Genomic DNA, 10,147 nt, shown 5'->3' with positions numbered 1-10,147 from the left:
TCTTTTCTCCCCACTTATTCGTATTCCTATTACTTTTACATTTTTTTTTGCTGCACACCCTCCCAACCCATGCGAATATCATGTCACATATACAGAGGGAGAGAGGTTAATAATTTTTTTTTATATACATATTCAATAGCCATTTTAACGAAGCAGTCTTTATTTCCCTTTATGCGATAATTCTTATAGCGAAATATTAAATCAATTCATGATATTCTTACCTCCAACTTGTATCACACTGGTATATAAATAGGCATTATCATTTGTGAAATATTTATTTGCTGTCCATCATTGCTTATCCGGAATTGATAAAAAAAAATCACCCCCCCCCCCCTCTCTCTCTCTGGTTAGACTCATTGATGGTTATGGTACTCTGAAAAAGGGTATCAAGATTAATGATGCATTAAATAATATTTGGCGGAGACGTGATAAACTTTTCGTTTACTACATCCAATAATATCATCAAAGAAACTGTAACCAATAGACTAGTAAATATATGGAAAGATATCCTAAAAGAAGTTATTGATTGTAGTAGCTTTTCGAATATCACCGAAAAGAGACAATCTTTTGTTTTAATATTATTGCATGTTATAGAAAAAATTACAGATGCAAATATGCAGTATTCGCATCACTTTAAAAAGGATGCCATTTTATGTCGATTAATAAGAGGAGCGATGCATTGTCTGCATAAAAAATACAACATTGTACCGCTATCGACAGTAATGCAATATAAACCATTATGTAGTAGAACAACAACAAATACCCTGGAAACGGTACCATCCCCCGAAACCGTTTCAGAGGATCATCTAGTGGAGGCTCGAGTAAAAGGTGTATATGTGTATGGAGATTTTTATCCTCAATGTGAAAAAGATCATATAATCGCTCTTCGAGATATATGCAGCGATTATGTTTTAAAACTCTTGTTTGAATTTTTATTACCCCCCCATATTCACTCGACTTCGAGAGAAACATACTTTATATATTTCACTTCTTCCGTCCTCAAGCTTATTCGGAATCATGAACCGTTCATCTTGGCTCTGGGTAAACGACGACAACAAGAGCCTCAACACCAAGCACCAGAACCAACAGATGAACAGCTAACAGATTTTCATTGTACAAAATATTTTAACAATACAACATTTATGCTCGAACACAGCGGATGTCATCCGTTCATTTTTTTTACCGACAGCAACTGATTTCTGGTCCTTTTGTAAGAACGGAAAACCTATTTACAATATTAAACATATTATCGTGAACGCACGACCATCTTCTTTTCCACCTGTATGTGGAGGCCCTGCTGGTATCTCTCAAGGAAAACAACTCGCTTGGGAAAGATTTTGTCAACGTCAGGGTATATGTGATCACAGCTGTGACTGTAGTATGTGTACTAAAATAAAAAAGTTAGTCGACAGGGTGAGACAACGATTTGGATATATTTCGGGAGAAATGCAATTGACAGATGTCACAAAATGGCATCAGGGGTCAATTCTCAAGATAAATTTTTATGCTTTTACCGGTCTTTTAGCTCATCACAACTATGCAAGTCATACTGATGATAAAGCAGATTTTATTTAAAAAAAATAATTTTAGCTATTGAAAAATCACATTATATGAAAAATAATGAAAGACTCATTATGGTCGGGGGTGGTGAAACTGATAATTCAATAGTCTGCATGCAATAACTTTTGGTATTGATACAGAATTTCGGAACTAATTAAAAAGTCCACAAGAGAAATCAATTTTTATAACAGCTAGCCTCGATAACAATATTCTCGAGGGTGACAACATTTCAAAAATACAACTAATAGCACTTTGTGAGAGAAAAGCCAATGAATTAAAATGTTGGTTCTAAAGATTACTTATGTTTTTTTGTTTTTTTATATTAAAAATCACATGCGCGATATATTAATATCTTGGGGAATTAATGTTATTAACAAAACATATATCATGCACGATATATTAATAATATCTATCTATCTACATATATAACATGAATTTATAAGTTAATATACTAGAAATGTATGATTATTAATAAATCGAGATAATATATAAATATATTTTTGTATGTCTATAATTTCTCTCCTATTTTCTTTCTATGTATGTATATATATTTATAAGGAATATATATATAATAAAAACAATGAATATCTTGGAAAAGAAATATATATTTCTTATAATGAAAAATATATCTTTAGGACGGGGAGTGTGAACTGAAAAGATATGAGCAGTCGGATCTATTGAGAATACATTAGGTAGTTGATATATATATATATATATATATATATATATATATATATATATATATATATATATATATATACAGCTAGCTTGCATATAATCGAGTATCATTGGATCGAAATGTAGGTCCTATGGCGTCTTAGTGTTCATGTTTATGTTAATACCATGTTGATATTTTCTATTATAAGACAAGAGATTGTAGCTCCTTACAATTCTTTTTAATATTTTTTTTTTTTTTTTTAGGGAGCATCAAAACATGAATGGACACGGTCTCCGTCGCACTAGTGATGAAGAATTTGGTGATCAATGAGATAATTACGGTAATCATAAATAAATTGCGACTAGTAGTATTGAAACGAATAGTTCCAAAATATTTCCTATTCATTCAACCAATGAAGTGCAACAACTACCCGTTCGTCTCCTGACATATCCTACCCATTATGTGCACGCTGACGATCCGAGATATTCACATTACAAATCGGGAGCCTATGATAAAAAACGAGATAATTCAACGTATAGTAAGCAAGAAAATGTATCCCAGTATCATGAATATCAGAGATTTGATAATAGACACCAACAATTCCATAATAAAATATTTAAAGGATATCCGTTGAGATATTATCACCCATATCACAATAGCAATAAGATACGGCAACATCAGTATCCATCTCAGTTACATCAGTCGTATCATAAAAATCCGGTTCACCATCACTCGCATCGCCACATTCCACAATGTTATCAACACGACCAAGAGCCATACGAGGTGGCAATAAATAGATACAAGAAAGATATGGAATACCGCCAACACGAACAAGAGCAGCAGCAGCGGCAGCAGCAGCAGCATCAAAAGTGTTGATCTTGTTCGCTAAAATATAATATTAACAAAAAACCTTCCGGTGATCTTATGGACATAAAGGACCTAGTAAAGCATTTATTGGTCAATACTAGTCTAGTTAACATATTGAAAAATATGGTTGAACAATATAGTGAAATGGAAAAGACCGAGTCGTGTTGCGCTAATGGAATGAATGTCAATGTTAACGAGAAAGACGATAAGAGTGATGTTATAGTTGAGACCAAAGATGAACGTAAAACAGATAGTAATAAAGTAAAACAGGTTGATGACGATGACGATGATGAAAAGGAAGATATGATTTAGCTATATAATGAATTAGATAATACATACAGCTCTGCATTATTTTCATATATGGATTGTGATAACAAAGAAACAAAAGCACCATCTGGCGATACAACTTCGTCGATGGTAATAAAATGTAACAATAGCCGATCATTGTAACGAAAGGTGAACCTAGCGAGAAAATTCTGATAGGTAATAATAGTAATGATAATAAAAACAACAGCAATAACCGTAGCATTGATGATATAAAGAATGTAGATGTGTCATCCATCAATGATGGTCAATCCTTTGAAAAAAATGATAAGAATGGTGGAACGTGTAAAATTAACCCAAATGATATAAAGACAAATAATACTATTAATAATGATGATTTGGACCGAGAGTGGAGAAACTTGGAAGATCGTTATGAAAGAGGAGAAGAAACTGTTTCGTTTGTAGAAGAAAACGTGGGGGTCATTGATAAAGCAGCGGGAGATCCTAGAGAAAAAAATAAAATATAAACAGAGCGAAACCTCTTACAGCAAGAAAAATATAAACAGCAAAGAAAAGAGTGAGTTGAGTGAAAGACAAGCTATCGCACTTGTGGGAAAAATGGATAAAGTAATGGCAGACTCTAAAATCGATAAAAAAATATAATCAGAGCAAAACTTCTTATAGCAAGAAAAATAAAAATAGCAAAGGTAAAAATGAATCAAGTGAGAAACATGGTGAAAAAAAGAAAACATCAAATGTATAAGCGAAAAAGATCATGGAAAGAGAGCGATCAAAATAGCTTTCGTAAACCAAAATTAATAAGAAATTTTACACGAGAGGATAAAACAGGTAACGGTAGTCAGTTGGGGCAAATGTCCGATAACCCCATAGTGTCGAAACAAGACCAAAATGACGACAGCGACCACCACTACCACAATACTAATAAACTAAATACAATTGGAGTTGAACATGAGTCACAAGATAAAGATGAGTGTATTAAAAATTGGAGTGAAAAGTTTTTAAATGGTATATTCAAAAGGGAGAAAAAGAAAGATGGGCCTTTAACATATCTAGAAGAGTGTAACAAGAGTACACAAAACATGAATAGGAGCGACAGGAATTGTGGTAGCAGCAGTAGTAGTGATAGCAACAGTTTCAGCAGTGACAGCAGTAGTGATAGCGATATTAATGACGACATTGACAGCAGTACTAGCAGTAGTAGCACAAGTGGCAGTGGCAGTGGCAGTGGCAGTGGTAGTAGTAGCAGCGGTAGTAATAATAATACTAGTAACAAGAAATATATTAGAAAAAAGAAGAAGAGACCGAAACACACCAGTATTAGGAGTAACACTGAGGATGATGAGGATGATAAGCGAAGAATAGATGAAACTAATAATGATAATTATAATTGATTAAATCAATCAACGTTACATTATTGCCGTAAGAAATAGAATGAATGAAATAAGAGCATGTATGTATTCCTTTATATTATATTTGAATAAAATAAGAGCATGTATGTATTACTTTATATTATATTTGTATATTATATATATATATATATATATATGTATATATATGTATATGCATAGTGGTATGGGTAGTAATTAGAAATCCAAATAAATGACGTTTTTTTTTTTACTTACAGCGAGGGAAAGGTAAAGAATTAAGAGATCGATAGTCTACCACCCTCCAACATATTATACATATGTTGAGGATGATCTCTGGAAGGGTATGGGAAATTCATATATATGGTCTAAAAATTCCACTCTAAAACAAGTACCAAATACTATGAGTTCGATAGTAAAACAAAATATGTATAGACTACCGCTTAACGAAGCGTTGTACCATCCCATGGTAACGGCGGGAAGAAAATCAAAAACGTATACCCGGTCACCAACGATAAGAAGGAACCATTAAGCAAGAACTTTGGCCTGTTGGTATAACATTAAATATGAGAAGAGAATGGGCTTTAAATAATAGAACGACATCGCTAATAGTACCAGCCACAGTCGCAGTAGCGGTAGCGGTACCGACATTACCTTCCAAGACAGTAAAAAAGGCACTATCATCCACTGGGTCATTATTACCACCACCACTGCCGCTATTATATGACTATAAAACACTTCTTAAGCGAGTTATTTTTTGGATTAATAGTGAAAGAAGTGAAAGGAACTGTACCCATACATCATGTCTATCCAGAGGCATTTTGCATTGAAATGCCCTTTATAGGATTATCTTTAAACTATCTTCTTTACGATGATACCAATATGACCAAGATATCTTTTCTTCAATGTATCGCTAAGAAACACGGTCAATCGTTCATGCATGACAGGACTGTGGATAATCTCGTGGATACCTGTACTCACAGACTTGCAGAACAATTACCTTATGTCATTGCTGAGATGATAAATATTTTAACGAGATTGAACAATCAACGGATCGTATATTTAGATATTAAACCAGATAATTTTGCTATAGACATATATACTGGACAACCGTACTTGATCGATATGTGACTTATGACATTTGCAGGTACCAAGTATTCAGATGACGCTTTCGATATAGACGAGTCAGACTGGCATAGATATCCCCAATCACCTCCTGAACTGCTAAGGGACGAAACATGTGAATCGAAAAGTATGACCTATGGAATGTCGTATAATTTAAGTTGTATTTTATATAATTCAAATATCAAGGGATACAACGTCCGTTCTCTGTCGGAGAATCGCCTCTTTAACGAATGGATGAAAAATGCCAGAGAAGAAAATATTAACATGAGACCAAAAATGAGCGAATTGATGGATATACTTCAAGAATGTTTCCTTCTGTCTGCAAAGGGAAAACTGACATTTGAAAAAGCATTGACATTATACTCTCCTTTATTGTATTACTCTTTTTAACTATATATTTATGTATGTATTGTATTATTTTGAAAGAGACTGTGTAAATACAATTGATATTGAATAATATATAAATGAATTATTGAAATGTGGTGCTCTTCTTTTTCCTTGTTTATAGCTAGAAATATATATATATATATATATATATATATATATATATATATATATATATAAATGGAAACAAGTATCGAAAATATTAAATCATGGGTAACAATATTAAGTTGTAATTGTAAAAATGTTGAAAGATTACAAAGGTTATTGAATAACTTATCGGAAAAAATAAATTCAGATGAATTAACGAAAAAATACATCTCCACTAATGAATTACAAATAAACGACGAAATATTGGATCTTGTTGGTGCTGTTAAGCTTTACAACTTTATGTCGACGCCTGTTAATTTTTTAAGTCGATTCTGGATTACAGATATAAAAGCATGATCATGTAATGCATATAAAAGTAATTACAAATTATCTTCCTGTTTCATCCTACTGGCCAAAAAAGTTTTAATGTGCCCAAATTTCATTTTATCTTTTGATCACTTTGAAAATAATGATTTAATGACAATTATTGACTATGTAGCAATAAAAATTAATGAAAGAAATGACAAGTATACTTGTGAACTTTTCACTCTCTATAAGAGTTTGTTGAAATCGAATCGACCTCCGCTTAACGGTTCTTGGGCAACATTAATCATAAACAATGGAAGTAGGACTATTGAAGAATATACCGCCTCGAGGGACAAATCCGAGGATAATGGTAACAGATTTTCTTTATCGCATTTATCGGGATGCGTCCTGGTTAGAAATCAGATACTTCCATCTCGAAGAGGGAGAGACTCGTGCTACTGCTCTGATCTTTTATATATCTTTACTTATATAAAACTGAAAAGAGTATCGATAGACGAAAATTTGGAGTGAAACCAATCCGCGTTCATCTTTTGGACGAGGAATTTATGTTGATCGAATACGAACTGTGTTCACTTGTTACTATACTTTTCCATGACGAAGGTAATACTTTGAAATGTATAATAAAAAAAAAAAACGAATAACACTGTTCATGGTTTTCCGTCAAACCACGATACCGCCACCACTACCACTACTGCTGCTGTTACCACCATCACTTCCACCCTTAATACTGCTACTACTAATAATAATAGCGGCGATGACAGCTATAAAGATTGTAATATAAATATTGATGATGTCGAAATGGAGAATGAATCTATTGATGATAAAAATATGAATATTATAGGTTTGGATTCTATCTTACTTTCAATCTACAATAATGTTGCCATGGGTAGTCAAATAGACAACAGCAATGAAAATATTCAAAACTACACTTCGAATAACGAAATAACGGCTAAAGCCGCTACCTTGTATGGTGATTATAGAAATATTACTGCATACTCAGGGGATGTTAAAGGTATCGACAATAATGATAATAATAATAATAAGAATAATTATAAGAGCAATGGTAAGAGAAATAACAGTCACGACGCTATAATTTTACCACCACCCGTTACACAACAAATGACTCTGGATGAACTACGAAAAGCAGGAGTGACATCATCTATATCTACCAAAGACTCGGATCAGAATCTATTGTCCTTACGAGTATTAAAGTTTAAAGACATTATCTACCCCTATAGTTGTACATTACTTCCTCCACCTAAAATCATTAGAAAGTCTTTTAATAGATACATATTTGTATCTAATATAAGTGAATATTTCGATTCGATCAAATGTTGTAATAATATCATTTCTATTCCGGGTAAAGATTCAACATTGTGTGAACAAATCATAACGACCATTAACACTATAAGAGAAATTAGTTTATCAATGTGTTGTAATGAACTTGGCGATACAAAATATGAATTTCCTTGTATTTTTAATGATAATGAAAACGTAATGATGATATCGATGACACTGAAGGCAGTAGCGACGATGATGATAGAGAAGAAGAAATATTTGTTGATGATACTTATGATACTGATAAAAAAGATGAGGAAAAGAAAAAACAAAAATATGTCAAGTATAAGGACCCGAATAATTCATTTGTATTTAATACGCGTCATGTAAATACACAGCTAGGGGTTCCTTTAACTCACGACGAAGAAATTTTGCGTTATATCAATATAACAAGTTTGAGTAAACTTTTACAGAAACAAGAGAATTATCTGTTTTTGGACAAATAAAACAATAATATGTATATTTTTTATTTTTCATTAACATAAACATTAACATATATTATATAATAATAATAAATTTAGCATATCATATAATAATAATAATTTTAACAGAGTATCCCCTTCCAATCTCGCCATTTTTTTCTCAAAATGTAAACAAAGAAAACAGTTATTAAGGAGTAACTTAAGAAACTTTGAAAGAGATATACAGTATTACATATAGTTTAAAAGGACCAATATATACAGTTCAATAAAATACATTATTTTAAATGATGATGGTGATAAAAAAGACGACGATGACGGCGGCGGCGTAGGACCGTCATAATAATCATGATAATCATGATCATCAACATGTGTATCATTCCTTATTGATGATGGTGGTGGTAGTGGTGGTGGTGGTGGTGATGGTAATTCTGAGTCGGTATCGTTCTCAGTCTCTGTATCGGTCATCGTCATCATCATTGTCGTTGTCGTTGGTGTTGTAGTTGACATTAAAGTGGTATCGTTGTAATCATAATAGTGATAATCGTAACTATCCGTGACAGAATTGTTGTCATTTTTTCGTCAATATAATGATAATTATCATCAACATTTGTATTTTTCGATAGTGGTGGTGGAGGTGGTGGTTGTGGGAGTGGTAAATCCAGGTCAGTATAATTCTCAACTTCTGTATTGATGGTCACTACTGTTGTTGGTATGGAAACGATATCGTTATAATCAAAATAGTGACACTCGTAACTATCCGTGACAGAATTGTTCTCATCCTTTTCGTCAAAAGCGAATGATTTTCAACACTTGTATCTTCATTCCTTATGGTTATCGGTGATGATGGTGATGATGGTGATGATGATGATGATGATGATGATGACCATTCAACATTTGTATCGGTCATCACATAATTTTACTATTGGCGGTGTTGATATTGGTAGATCTTGGCCCGTTGTTGTCGTTCTGTTCTCAACATCCTTACCGATAGCTGTTGTTCCTGTCAAGGGTTGTGGTGTTGGTAGTGGTGGCGATATTGTCCAATCTTCAGCAAAACCATAAAAAAAATAAAAAAAAAAACATAAACAAGAACTAAAAAAAATAAACAAAAGAATAAACCAAAAAATAAACATTAAACTAAAAAAAATGAACTAAAAAAATAAACAAAACAATAAACAAAACAATAAACCAAAAAAATAAACCCATTCCTAGAAAAGAAACAATATTCTAGTTTAGGAATGATAAAACAATATAATGTTATAAATCTAAATAAGTCATTTCTTAAAAGAACAAAATATATCTTGCAAACAAACAAATTACGTATAGCATTTATGTTATTATACATGATCTGAGTAATTGTATGCACATTCTAGTAAATTTTGACTAAACATCATTTTAATAGTATACAATTATAAATGTTAAGAACACTTACGCTTTGAATGGGTTTTAAATTCTTAATGATAATGAGAGAGACACATCTGGATGTTGTTCAGTGCCAGGTGCCAGCCTCCAGCTGTGAAGAAGACATACTATTTATCTCTAATTTCTAGTTTGATCTCAAATATTTACTGCCTTTAGTTCTATAAATCAAATATATAGTATCTTATGACTTCATTAATTATATAATTACAGTTGAACATTCTGTCTTACCTCGGATATTTCATGATAATCTAAAAGACTTTCAGGCTGTTGTATGGCACTCTTCTCTGATCTCTTTCTCTCTCTCTCTC

General features: G+C 32.4%; 1 pseudogene; it reads left to right on the top strand.

Annotated features, from left to right (window-relative positions):
• The first annotated feature begins 4,221 nt into the window (after window positions 1-4,221).
• Window positions 4,222-6,249, top strand: LOC125025235 (annotated as a pseudogene).
• Window positions 6,250-10,147: the final 3,898 nt, after the last annotated feature.

This window comes from Penaeus chinensis, chromosome 4 (assembly GCF_019202785.1).
Source record: "Penaeus chinensis breed Huanghai No. 1 chromosome 4, ASM1920278v2, whole genome shotgun sequence".
Taxonomy (NCBI): Eukaryota; Metazoa; Arthropoda; class Malacostraca; order Decapoda; family Penaeidae; genus Penaeus; species Penaeus chinensis.
This window is presented reverse-complemented; position numbering and strand designations above follow the sequence as displayed.